Raw genomic sequence first — 12,251 nt, forward strand, 5'->3', positions numbered from 1 at the left:
TTAGACTCAAGAGGAATACCAACTTTCCACAAGCACCTCAAGAGGAGGCTTCTCTCAGCTACAGGTATATTGAGGGACCCCGAGTTTGTGGCCTCAAGTGGAAAGGACACCGAGATGCTCTGACTCGAAGTAAGGCCGGATATCCCTGCAGTGAATTGAATGCAGGCTCGTCTTGCATCTCCCAAGAAGAAGGGATGTCTGAATCCCCTGTGGAGACCACAGAGAAAGACCGAGTTCTCCGCCTCATCGCGACCAGAGGCCTCACATCCTTTGAAAACTCGAGAGGTCTGCGGAGATCAATGCTTCCAAAGGAGACGATGCCTGACTCCTCTTGAAAATGGATAGGAGTCCCAGGATCCCTGTGGCACGTGGAAAGGGACACTGGATCTCCCGCCTCACGTGGAGACGCGTCCCAATTGCCATGCCAAGACTCGAGGAGAATCCCGAGGTGTCCCTCGCACCTAGGCAGGAGTCCTGACGTCGCTGAACAAACACGTGTCTGGAAGGGCCCTCCCCGTTGTAACTCGAGAATATACCCCAGGTTCCGGCCGCAACTCGAGAAAAACCATGAGATTTCCCCCTCGCCGCGAGTTGAAGCCCGATTCCCCTGCACTGCATGCAGAGCAATTCCGTTTTCCACATCAAACGTGAGAGTAGCCATGATTTCCTTGATGGCACTCCAGAGAAAACCCAAGATCACTGTCTCAAGTCTAGAAAGATCCTGAGGTCACTGGAGCAACATGAAAGGGCTCCATGGACCCCAAATCAACTCGAGATGAGAGCTTAGTCCCTGGCTTCGACACAAGAGGAATACCAACTTTCCACAAGCAACTCAAGAGGAGGCTTCTCTCAGCTACAGGTATGTGAGAGGGACCCTGAGTTTGTGGCCTCAAGTGGAATGGACACCGAGATGCTCTGACTCGAAGTAAGGCCGGATATCCCTGCAGTGAATTGAATGCAGGCTCGTCTTGCATCTCCCAAGACGAAGGGTTGTCTGAATCCCCTGTGGAGACCACAGAGAAAGACCTACTCCTCCACCTCATCGCGACCGGAGGCCTCACATCCTTTGAAAATTCGAGAGGTCTGAAGAGATCAATGCTTCTAAAGGAGACGATGCCTGACTTTTCTTAAAAATGGATAGGAGTCCCAGGATCACTGTGGCACTTGGAAAGGGAACCTGGGTCTCCCGCCTCACGTGGAGACACGTCCCAATTGCGATGCCAGACTCGAGGAGAATCCCGAGGTGTCCCTCGCACCTAGGCAGGAGTCCTGACGTCGCTGAACAAACACGTGTCTGGAAGTCACCTCCACGTCGTAACTCTGGAATATACCCCAGGTTCCGGCCGCAACTCGAGAAAAACCACGAGACTTCCCCCTCGCCGCGAGTTGAGGCCCGATTCCCCTGCCCTGCGTGCAGAGCAATTCCGTATTTCATATCAAAAATGAAAGGAGCCTTGATTTCCTTGATGGCACTCCAGAGAAAACCCAAGATCAGTGTCTCAAGTCTAGAGTGATCCTGAGGTCACTGGAGCAACACGAAAGGGCTCCAAGGACCCCAAATCAACTCGAGATGAGAGCTTAGTCCCTGGCTTAGACTCAAGAGGAATACCAACTTTGCACAAGCACCTCAAGAGGAAGTTTCTCTCAGCTACAGGTATGTGAGAGGAACCCTGAATGTGTGGCCTCAAGTGCAATGGACACCGAGATGCTCTGACTCGAAATAAGGCCGGATATCCCTGCAGCGAATTGAATGCAGGCTCGTCTTGCATCTCCCAAGAAGGAGGGATGTCTGAATCCCCTGTGGAGACCACAGAGAAAGACCTAGTCCTCCGCCTCATCGTGACCGGAGGCCTCACATCCTTTGAAAACTCGAGAGGTCTGCAGAGATCAATGCTTCCAAAGGAGACGATGCCTGACTCCTCTTGAAAATGGATAGGAGTCCCAGGATTACTGTAGCACGTGGAAAGGGACACTGGGTCTCCCGCAACACGTGGAGACGCGGCGCAATTGCCATGCCAAGACTAGAGGAGAATCCCGAGGTGTCCCTCGCACCTAGGCAGGAGTCCTGACGTCGCTGAACAAACACGTGTCTGGAAGGGCCCTCCCCGTTCTAACTCGAGAATATACCCCAAGTTCCGGCCGCAACTCGAGAAAAACCATGAGACTTCCCCCTCGCCGCGAGATGAGGCCCGATTCGCCTGCACTGCGTGCAGAGCAATTCCGTGTTCCACATCAAACGTGAAAGGAGCCTTGATTTCCTTGACGGCACTACAGAGAAAACCCAAGATCACTGTCTCAAGTCTAGAGGGATCCTGAGGTCACTGGAGCAACAAGAAAGGGCTCTGTGGACCCCAAATCAACTCGAGATGAGAGCTTAGTCCCTGGCTTCGACTCAAGAGGAATACCAACTTTCCACAAGCACCTCAAGAGGAGGCTTCTCTCAGCCACAGGTATGTGAGAGGGACCCTGAGTTTGTGGCCTCAAGTGGAATGGACACCGAGATGCTCTGACTCGAAGTAAGGCCGGATATCCCTGCAGTGAATTGAATGCAGGATCGTCTTGCATCTCCCAAGACGAAGGGTTGTCTGAATCCCCTGTGGAGACCACAGAGAAAGACCTCGTTCTCCGCCTCATCGAGACCGAAGGCCTCACATCCTTTGAAAACTCGAGAGGTCCGCGGAGATCAATGCTTGCAAAGGAGAAGATGCCTGACTCTTCTTGAAAACGGATAGGAGTCCCAGGATCCCTGTGGCACGTCGAAAGGGACCCTGGGTCTCCCGCCTCACGTGGAGACGCATCCCAATTGCCATGCCAAGACTCGAGGACAATCCCAAGGTGTCCCTCGCACCTAGGCAGGAGTCCTGACGTCGCTGAACAAACACGTGTCTGGAAGGGCCCTCCCCGTCGTAACTCGAGAATATACCCCAGGTTCCGGCCGCAACTCGAGAAAAACCATGAGACTTCCCCCTCGCCGCGAGATGAGGCCCGATTCCCCTGCACTTCGTGCAGAGCAATTCCGTGTTCCACATCAAACGTGAAAGGAGCCTTGATTTCCTTGATGGCACTCCAGAGAATACCCAAAATCACTGTCTCAAGTCTAGAGGGATCCTGAGGTCACTGGAGCAACACGAAAGGGCTCCGTGGACCCCAAATCAACTCGAGATGAGAGCTTAGTCCCTGGCTTCGACTCAAGAGGAATACCAACTTTCCACAAGCACCTCAAGAGGAGGCTTCTCTCAGCTACAGGTATGTGAGAGGGACCCTGAGTTTGTGGCCTCAAGTGGAATGGACACCGAGACGCTCTGACTCGAAGTAAGGCCGGATATCCCTGCAGTGAATTGAATGCAGGCTCGTCTTGCATCTCCCAAGACGAAGGGTTGTCTGAATCCCCTGTGCAGACCACAGAGAAAGACCTAGTCCTCCGCCTCAACGCAACCGGAGGCCTCATATCCTTTGAAAACTCGAGAAGTCTGCGGAGTTCAATACTTCCGAAGGAGAGGATGCCTGACTCCTCTTGAAAATGGATAGGAGTCCCAGGATCCCTGTGGCACGTGGAAAGGGACCCTGGGTCTCCCGCCGCGCGTGGAGACGCGTCCCAATTGCCATGCCAAGACTAGAGGAGAATCCCGAGGAGTCCCTCGCACCTAGGCAGGAGTCCTGACGTCGCTGAACAAACACGAGTCTGGAAGGGCCCTCCCCGTCGTAACTCGAGAATATACCCCAGGTTCCGGCCGCAACTCGAGAAAAACCATGAGACTTCCCCCTCGCCGCGACATGAGGCCCGATTCCCCTGCACTGCGTGCAGAGCAATTCCGTGTTCCACATCAAACAAGAAAGGAGTCTTGATTTCCTTGATGGCACTCCAGAGAAAACCCAAGATCACTGTCTCAAGTCTAGAGGGATCCTGAGGTCACTGTAGCAACACGAAAGGGCTCCGTGGACCCCAAATCAACTCGAGATGAGAGCTTAGTCCCTGGCTTCGACTCAAGAGGAATACCAACTTTCCACAAGCACCTCAAGAGGAGGCTTCTCTCAGCTACAGGTATGTGAGAGGGACCCTGAGTTTGTGGCCTCAAGTGGAATGGACACCGAGACGCTCTGACTCGAAGTAAGGCCGGATATCCCTGCAGTGAATTGAATGCAGGCTCGTCTTGCATCTCCCAAGACGAAGGGTTGTCTGAATCCCCTGTGCAGACCACAGAGAAAGACCTAGTCCTCCGCCTCAACGCAACCGGAGGCCTCATATCCTTTGAAAACTCGAGAAGTCTGCGGAGTTCAATACTTCCGAAGGAGAGGATGCCTGACTCCTCTTGAAAATGGATAGGAGTCCCAGGATCCCTGTGACACGTGGAAAGGGACCCTGCGTCTCCTGCCTCAAGTGGAGACGCGTCCCAAATGCCATGCGAAGACTCGAGGAGAATCCCGAGGTGTCCCTCGCACCTAGGCTGGAGTCCTTACGTCGCTGAACAAACCCGTGTATGGAAGGGACCTCCCCATCGTAACTCGAGAATATACCCCAGGTTCCGGCCTCAACTCGAGAGAAACCATGAGTCTTCCCCCTCGCCGCGAGATGAGGCGCGATTCCTATGCACTGCGTCCAGAGCAATTCCGTGTTCCACATCAAACGTGAAAGGAGCCTTGATTTCCTTGATGACACTCCAGAGAAAACCCAAGATCACTGTCTCAAGTCTAGAGGGATCCTGAGGTCACTGGAGCAACACGAAAGGGCTCCGTGGACCCCAAATCAACTCGAGATGAGAGCTTAGTCCCTGGCTTCGACTCAAGAGGAATACCAACTTTCCAAAAGCACCTCAATAGGAGGCTTCTCTCAGCTACAGGTATGTGAGAGGGACCCTGAGTTTGTGGCCTCAAGTGGAATGGACACCGAGATGCTCTGACTCGAAGTAAGGCCGGATATACCTGCAGTGAATTGAATGCAGGCTCGTCTTGCATCTCCCAAGACGAAGGGTTGTCTGAATCCCCTGTGGAGACCACAGAGAAAGACCTAGTCCTCCGCCTCAACGCGAACGGAGGCCTCACATCCTTTGAAAACTCGAGAAGTCCGCGGAGATCAATGCTTCCAAAGGAGACGATGCCTGACTCCTCTTGAGAATGGATAGGAGCCCCAGGATCCCTGTGGCACGTGGAAAGGGACCCTGGGTCTCACGCCTCACGTGGAGACGCGTCTCATTTGCCATACCAAGACTCGAAGAGAATCCCGAGGTGTCCCTCGCACCTAGGCAGGAGTCCTGACGTCGATGAACAAACACGTGTCAGGAAGGGCCCTCCCCGTCGTAACTCGAGAATATACCCCAGGTTCCGGCCGCAACTCGAGAAAAACCATGAGACTTCCCCCTCGCCGCGACATGAGGCCCGATTCCCCTGCACTGCGTGCAGAGCAATTCCATGTTCCACATCAAACGTGAAAGGAGCCTTGATTTCCTTGATGGCACTCCACAGAAAACCCAAGATCACTGTCTCAAGTCTAGAGGGATCCTGAGGTCACTGTAGCAACAGGAAAGGGCTCCGTGGACCCCAAATCAACTCGAAATGAGAGCTTAGTCCCTGGCTTCGACTCAAGAGGAATACCAACTTTCCACAAGCACCTCAAGAGGAGGCTTCTCTCAGCTACAGGTATGTGAGAGGGACCCTGAGTTTGTGGCCTCAAGTGCAATGGACACCGAGATGCTCTGACTCTACGTAAGGCTGGATATCCCTGCAGTGAATTGAATGCAGGCTCGTCTTCCATCTCCCAAGATGAAGGGATGTCTGAATCCCCTGTGGAGACCACAGAGAAGACCTAGTTCTCCACCTCTTCACGACTGGAGGCCTCACATCCTTTGAAAACTCGAGACGTCCACGGAGATCAATGCTTCCAAAGGAGACGATGCCTGATTCCTCTTGAAAATGGATAGGAGTCCCAGGATCCCTGTGGCACGTGGAAAGGGACCCATGGTCTCCCGCCTCACGTGGAGACGCGTCCCAATTGCCATGCCAAGGCTCGAGGAGAATCCCGAGTTGTCCCTCGCACCTAGGCAGGAGTCCTGACGTCGCTGAACAAACACGTGTCTGGAAGGGCCCTCCCCGTCGTAACTCGAGAATATACCCCAGGTTCCGGCCGCAACTCGAGAAAAACCATGAGACTTCCCCCTCGCCGCGAGATGACCCCCGATTCCTCTGCACTGCGTGCACAGCAATTCCGTGTTCCACATCAAACGTGAAAGGAGCCTTGATTTCCTTGATGGCACTCCACAGAAAACCCAAGATCACTGTCTCAAGTCTAGAGGGATCCTGAGGTCACTGGAGCAACACGAAAGGGCTCCGTGGACCCCAAATCAACTCGAGATGAGAGCTTAGTCCCTGGCTTCGACTCAAGAGGAATACCAACTTTCCACAAGCACCTCAAGAGGAGGCTTCTCTCAGCTACTGGTATGTGAGAGGGACCCTGAGTTTGTGGCGTCAAGTGGAATGGACACCGAGATGCTGTGACTCGAAGTAAGACCAGATATCCCTGGAGTGAATTGAATGCAGGCTCATCTTGTATCTCCCAAGACGAAGGAATGTCTGAATCCCCTGTGGAGTCCACAGAGAAAGACCTAGTCCTCCGCCTCATCGCGACCGGAGGCCTCACATCCTTTGAAAACTCGAGAGGTCCGCGAAGATCAATGCTTCCAAAGGAGACGATGCCTGACTGCTCTTGAAAATGGATAGGAGTCCCAGGATCACTGTGACACGTGGAAAGGGACCCTGGGTCTCCCGCCTCACGTGGAGACAGGTCCCAATTGCCATGCCAAGACTCGAGGAGAATCCCGACATGTCCCTCGCACCTATGCAGGAGTCCTGACGTCGCTGAACAAACACGTGTAAGGAAGGGCCCTCCCCGTCGTAACTCGAGAATATACCCCAGGTTCCGGCCGCAACTCGAGAAAAACCATGAGACTTCCCCCTCGCCCCGAGATGAGGTCCGATTCCCCTGCACTGCGTGCAGAGCAATTCCGTGTTCCACATCAAACGTGAAAAGAGCCTTGATTTCCTTGATGGCACTCCAGAGAAAACCCAAGGTCACTGTCTCAAGTCTAGAGGGATCCTGAGGTCACTGGAGCAACACGAAAGGGCTCCGTGGACCCCAAATCAACTCGAGATGAGAGCTTAGTCCCTGGCTTCGACTCAAGAGGAATACCAACTTTCCACAAGCACCTCAAGAGGAGGCTTCTCTCAACTACATGTATGTGAGAGGGACCCTGAGTTTGTGGCCTCAAGTGGAATGGACACCGAGATGCTCTGACTCGAAGTAAGGCCGGATATCTCTCCAGTGAATTGAATGCAGGCTCCTCTTGCATCTCCCAAGACGAAGGGTTGTCTGAATCCCCTGTGGAGACCACAGAGAAAGACCTAGTCCTCCGCCTCAACGCGAACGGAGGCCTCACATACTTTGAAAACTCGAGAAGTCCGCAGAGATCAATGCTTCCAAAGGAGACGATGCCTGACTCCTCTTGAAAATGGATAGGAGTCCCAGGATCCCTGTGGCACGTGGAAAGGGACCCTGGGTCTCCCGCCTCACGTGGAGACGCGTCCCAATTGCCATGCCAAGACTCGAGGAGAATCCCGAGGTGTCCCTCGCACCTAGGCTGGAGTCCTTACGTCACTGAACAAACACGTGTCTGGAAGGGCCCTCCCCGTCGTAACTCGAGAATACACCCCAGGTTCCGGCCGCAACTCGAGAAAAACCATGAGACTTCCCCCTCGCCGCGAGATGAGGCCCGATTCCCCTGCACTGCGTGCAGAGCAATTCCGTGTTCCACATCAAACGTGAAAGGAGCCTTGATTTCCTTGATGGCACTCCAGAGAAAACCCAAGATCACTGTCTCAAGTCTAGAGGGATCCTGAGGTCACTGGAGCAACACGAAAGGGCTCCGTGGACCCCAAATCAACTCGAGATGAGAGCTTAGTCCCTGGCTTCGACTCAAGAGGAATACCAACTTTCCACGAGCACCTCAAGAGGAGGCTTCTCTCAGCTACAGGTATGTGAGAGGGACCCTGAGTTTTTGGCCTCAATTGGAATGGACACCGAGATGCTCTGACTCGAAGTAAGCCCGGATATCCCTGAAGTGAATTGAATGCAGGCTCGTCTTGCATCTCCCAAGACGAAGGGATGTCTGAATCCCCTGTGGAGACCACAGAGAAAGACCTAGTCCTCCGCATCATCGCGACCGGAGGCCTCACATCCTTTGAAAACTCGAGAGGTCTACGGAGATCAATGCTTTCAAAGGAGACGATGCCTGACTCCTCTTGAAAATGGATAGGAGTCCCAGGATCCCTGTGGCACGTGGAAAGGGACCCTGGTCTCCCGCCTCACGTGGAGACGCATCCCAATTGCCATGCCAAGACTCGAGGAGAATCCCGAGGTGTCCCTCGCACCTAGGCAGGAGTCCTGACGTCGCTGAACTAACACGTGTCTGGAAGGGCCCTCCCCATCGTAACTTGAGAATATACCCCAGGTTCCGGCCGCAACTTGAGAAAAACCATGAGACATCCCCCTTGCCGCGAGATGAGGCCCGATTCCCCTGCACTGCGTGTAGAGCAATTCCGTGTTCCACATCAAACGAGAAAAAAGCCTTGATTTCCTTGATGGCACTCCAGAGAAAACCCAAGATCACTGTCTCTAGTCTAGAGGGATCCTGAGGTCACTGTAGCAACACGAAAGTGCTCCGTGGACCCCAAATCAACTCGAGATGAGAGCTTAGTCCCTGGCTTCGACTCAAGAGGAATACCAACTTTCCACAAGCACCTCAAGAGGAGGCTTCCCTCAGCTACAGGTATGTGAGATGGACCCTGAATTTGTGGCCTCAAGTGGAATGGACACCGAGATGCTCTGACTCGAAGTAAGGCCGGATATCCCTGCAGTGAATTGAATGCAGGCTCGTCTTGCATCTCTCAAGACGAAGGGATGTCTGAATCCCCTGTGGAGTCCACAGAGAAAGTCCTAGTTCTCCGCCTCATCGCGACCGGAGGACTCACATCCTTTGAAAACTCGAGAGGTCCGCGGAGATCAATGCTTCCAAAGGAGACGATGCCTGACTCCTCTTGAAAATGGATAAGAGTCCCAGGATCCCTGTGGCACGTGGAAAGGGACCCTGGGTCTCCCGCCTCACGTGGAGACGCGTCCCAATTGCCATGCCAAGACTCGAGGAGAATCCCCACGTTTCCCTCGCACCTAGGCAGGAGTCCTGACGTCGCTGAACAAACACGTGTGTGGAATGGCCCTCCCGGTCGTAACTCGAGAATATACCCCAGGTTCCGGCCGCAACTCGAGAAAAACCATGAGACTTCCCCCTTACCGCGAGATGAGGCCCGATTCCCCTGCACTGCGTGTAGAGCAATTCCGTGTTCCACATCAAACGAGAAAAAAGCCTTGATTTCCTTGATGGCACTCCAGAGAAAACCCAAGATCACTGTCTCAAGTCTAGAGGGATCCTGAGGTCACTGGAGCAACACGAAAGGGCTCCGTGGACCCCAAATTAACTCGAGATGAGAGCTTCGTCCCTGGCTTCGACTCAAGAGGAATACCAACTTTCCACAAGCACCTCAAGGGGAGGGTTCTCTCAGCCACAAGTATGTGAGAAGGACCCTGAATTTGTGGCCTCAAGTGGAATGGACACCGAGATGCTCTGACTCGAAGTAAGGCCGGATATCCCTGCAGTGAATTGAAAGCAGGCTCGTCATGCATCTGCCAAGACGAAGGGATGTCTGAATCCCCTGTGGAGACCACAAGAAAGACCTAGTTCTCCGCCTCATCGCGACCGGAGGCCTCATATCCTTTGAAAACTCGAGAGGTCCGCGGAGATCAATGCTTCCAAAGGAGACGATGCCTGACTCTTCTTGAAAATGGATAGGAGTCCCAGGATCCCTGAATCACGTGGAAAGGGACCCTGGGTCTCCCACCTCACGTGGAGACGCGTCCCAATTGCCATGCCAAGACTCGAGGAGAATCCCCAGTTGTCCCTCGCACCTAGGCAGGAGTCCTGACGTCGCTGAACAAACACGTGTCTGGAAGGGACCTCACCGTCGTAACTCGGGAATATACCCCAGGTTCCGGCCGCAACTCGAGTAAAACCATGAGACTTCAAACTCGCCGCGAGATGAGGCCGAATTTCCCTGCACTGCGTGCAGAGCAATGCCGTGTTCCACATCAAAGTTGAAAGGAGCCTTGATATCCTTGATGGCACTCCAGAGAAAACCCAAGATCACTGTCTCAAGTCTAGAGGGATCCTGAGGTCACTGTAGCAACACGAAAGGGCTCCGTGGACCCCAAATCAACTCGAGATGATAGCTTAGTCCCTGGCTTCGACTCAAGAGGAATACCAGCTTTCCACAAGCACCTCAAGAGGAGGCTTCTCTCAGCTACAGTTATGTGAGAGGGACCCTGATTTTGTGGCCTCAAGTGGAATGGACACCGAGATGCTCTGACTCGAAGTAAGGCCGGATATCCCTGCAGTGAATTGAATGCAGGCTCATCTTGCATCTCCCAAGACGAAGGGATGTCTGAATCCCCTGTGGAGACCATAAGAAAGACCTAGTTCTCGCCACATCGCGACCGGAGGCCTCACATCCTTTGAAAATTCGAGAGGTCCTCGGAGATCAATGCTTATAAAGGAGACGATGCCTGACTACTCTTGAAAATGGATAGCAGTCCCAGGATCCGTGTGGCACGTGGAAAGGGACCCTGGGTCTCCCGCCTCACGTGGAGACGCGTCCCAATTGCCATGTCAAGACTCGAGGAGAATCCAGAGGTGTCCCGGGCACCTAGGCAGGAGTCCTGACGTCGCTGAACAAACACTTGTCTAGAAGGGCCCTCCCCGTCGTAAGTCGAGAATATACCCCAGGTTCCGGCCGCTACTCGAGAAAAACCATCAGACTTACCCCTCGCCGCGAGATGAGACCCGATTCCCCTGCACTGCGTGCAGAGCAATTCCGTGTTCCACATCAAAATTGAAAGGAGCCTTGATATCCTTGATGGCACTCCAGAGAAAACCCAAGATCACTGTCTCAAGTCTAGAGGGATTCTGAGGTCACTGTAGCAACACGAAAGGGCTCCGTGGACCCCAAATCAACTCGAGATGAGAGCTTAGTCCCTGGCTTCGACTTAAGAGCAATACCAACTTTCCACAAGCACCTCAAGAGGAGGCTTCTCTCAGCTACAGTTATGTGAGAGGGACCCTGAGTTTGTGGCCTCAAGTGGAATGGACACCAAGATGCTATGACTCAAAATAAGGCCGAATATCCCTGCAGTGAATTGAATGCAGGCTCTTCACGCATCTCCCCAGACGAAGGGATGTCTGAATCCCCTGTGGAGACCACAGAAAAAGACCTAGTTCTAGACCTCATCGCGACCGGAGGCCTCACATCCTTTGAAAACCCGAGAGGTCCGCGGAGATCAATGCTTCCAAAGGAGAAGATGCCTGACTCATCTTGAAAATGGATAGGAGTCCCAGGATCCCTGAGGCACGTGGAATGGGACACTGGGTCTCCCGCCTCACGTGGAGACGCGTCCCAATTGCCATGCCAAGACTCGAGGAGAATCCCGAGGTGTCCCTCGCACCTAGGCAGGAGTCCTGATGTCGCTGAACAAACACGTGTCTGGAAGGGACCTCCCCGTCGTAACTCGAGAATATACCCCAGGTTCCGGCCGCAACTCGAGAAAAACCATGAGACATCCCCCTCACCGCGAGATGAGGCCCGATTCCCCTGCACTGCGTGCAGAGCTATTCCGTGTTCCACATCAAACGTGAAAGGAGCCTTGATTTCCTTGATGGAACTCCAGAGAAAACCCCAGATCATTGTCTCAAGTCTAGAGGGATCCTGAGGTCACTGGAGCAACACGAAAGGGCTCCGTGGACCCCAAATCAACTCGAGATGAGAGCTTAGTCCCTGGCTTCGACTCAAGAGGAATACCAACTTTCCACAAGCACCTCAAGAGAAGGCTTCTCTCAGCTACAGGTATGTGAGAGGGACCCTGAGTTTGTGGCCTCAACGGGAATGAACACCGAGATGCTCTGACTCGAAGTAAGGCCGGATATCCTTGCAGTGAATTGAATGCAGGCTCGTCTTGCATCTCCCAAGACGAAGGGATGTATGAATCCCCTGTGGAGACCACAGAGAAAGTCCGAGTCCTCCGCCTCATCGCGACCGGAGGCCTCACATCCTTTGAAAACTTGAGAGGTCCGCGGAGATCAATGCTTCCAAAGGAGACG

The sequence above is a fragment of the Dama dama genome, chromosome 26, assembly GCF_033118175.1.
Source record: "Dama dama isolate Ldn47 chromosome 26, ASM3311817v1, whole genome shotgun sequence".
NCBI classification, from domain to species: domain Eukaryota; kingdom Metazoa; phylum Chordata; class Mammalia; order Artiodactyla; family Cervidae; genus Dama; species Dama dama.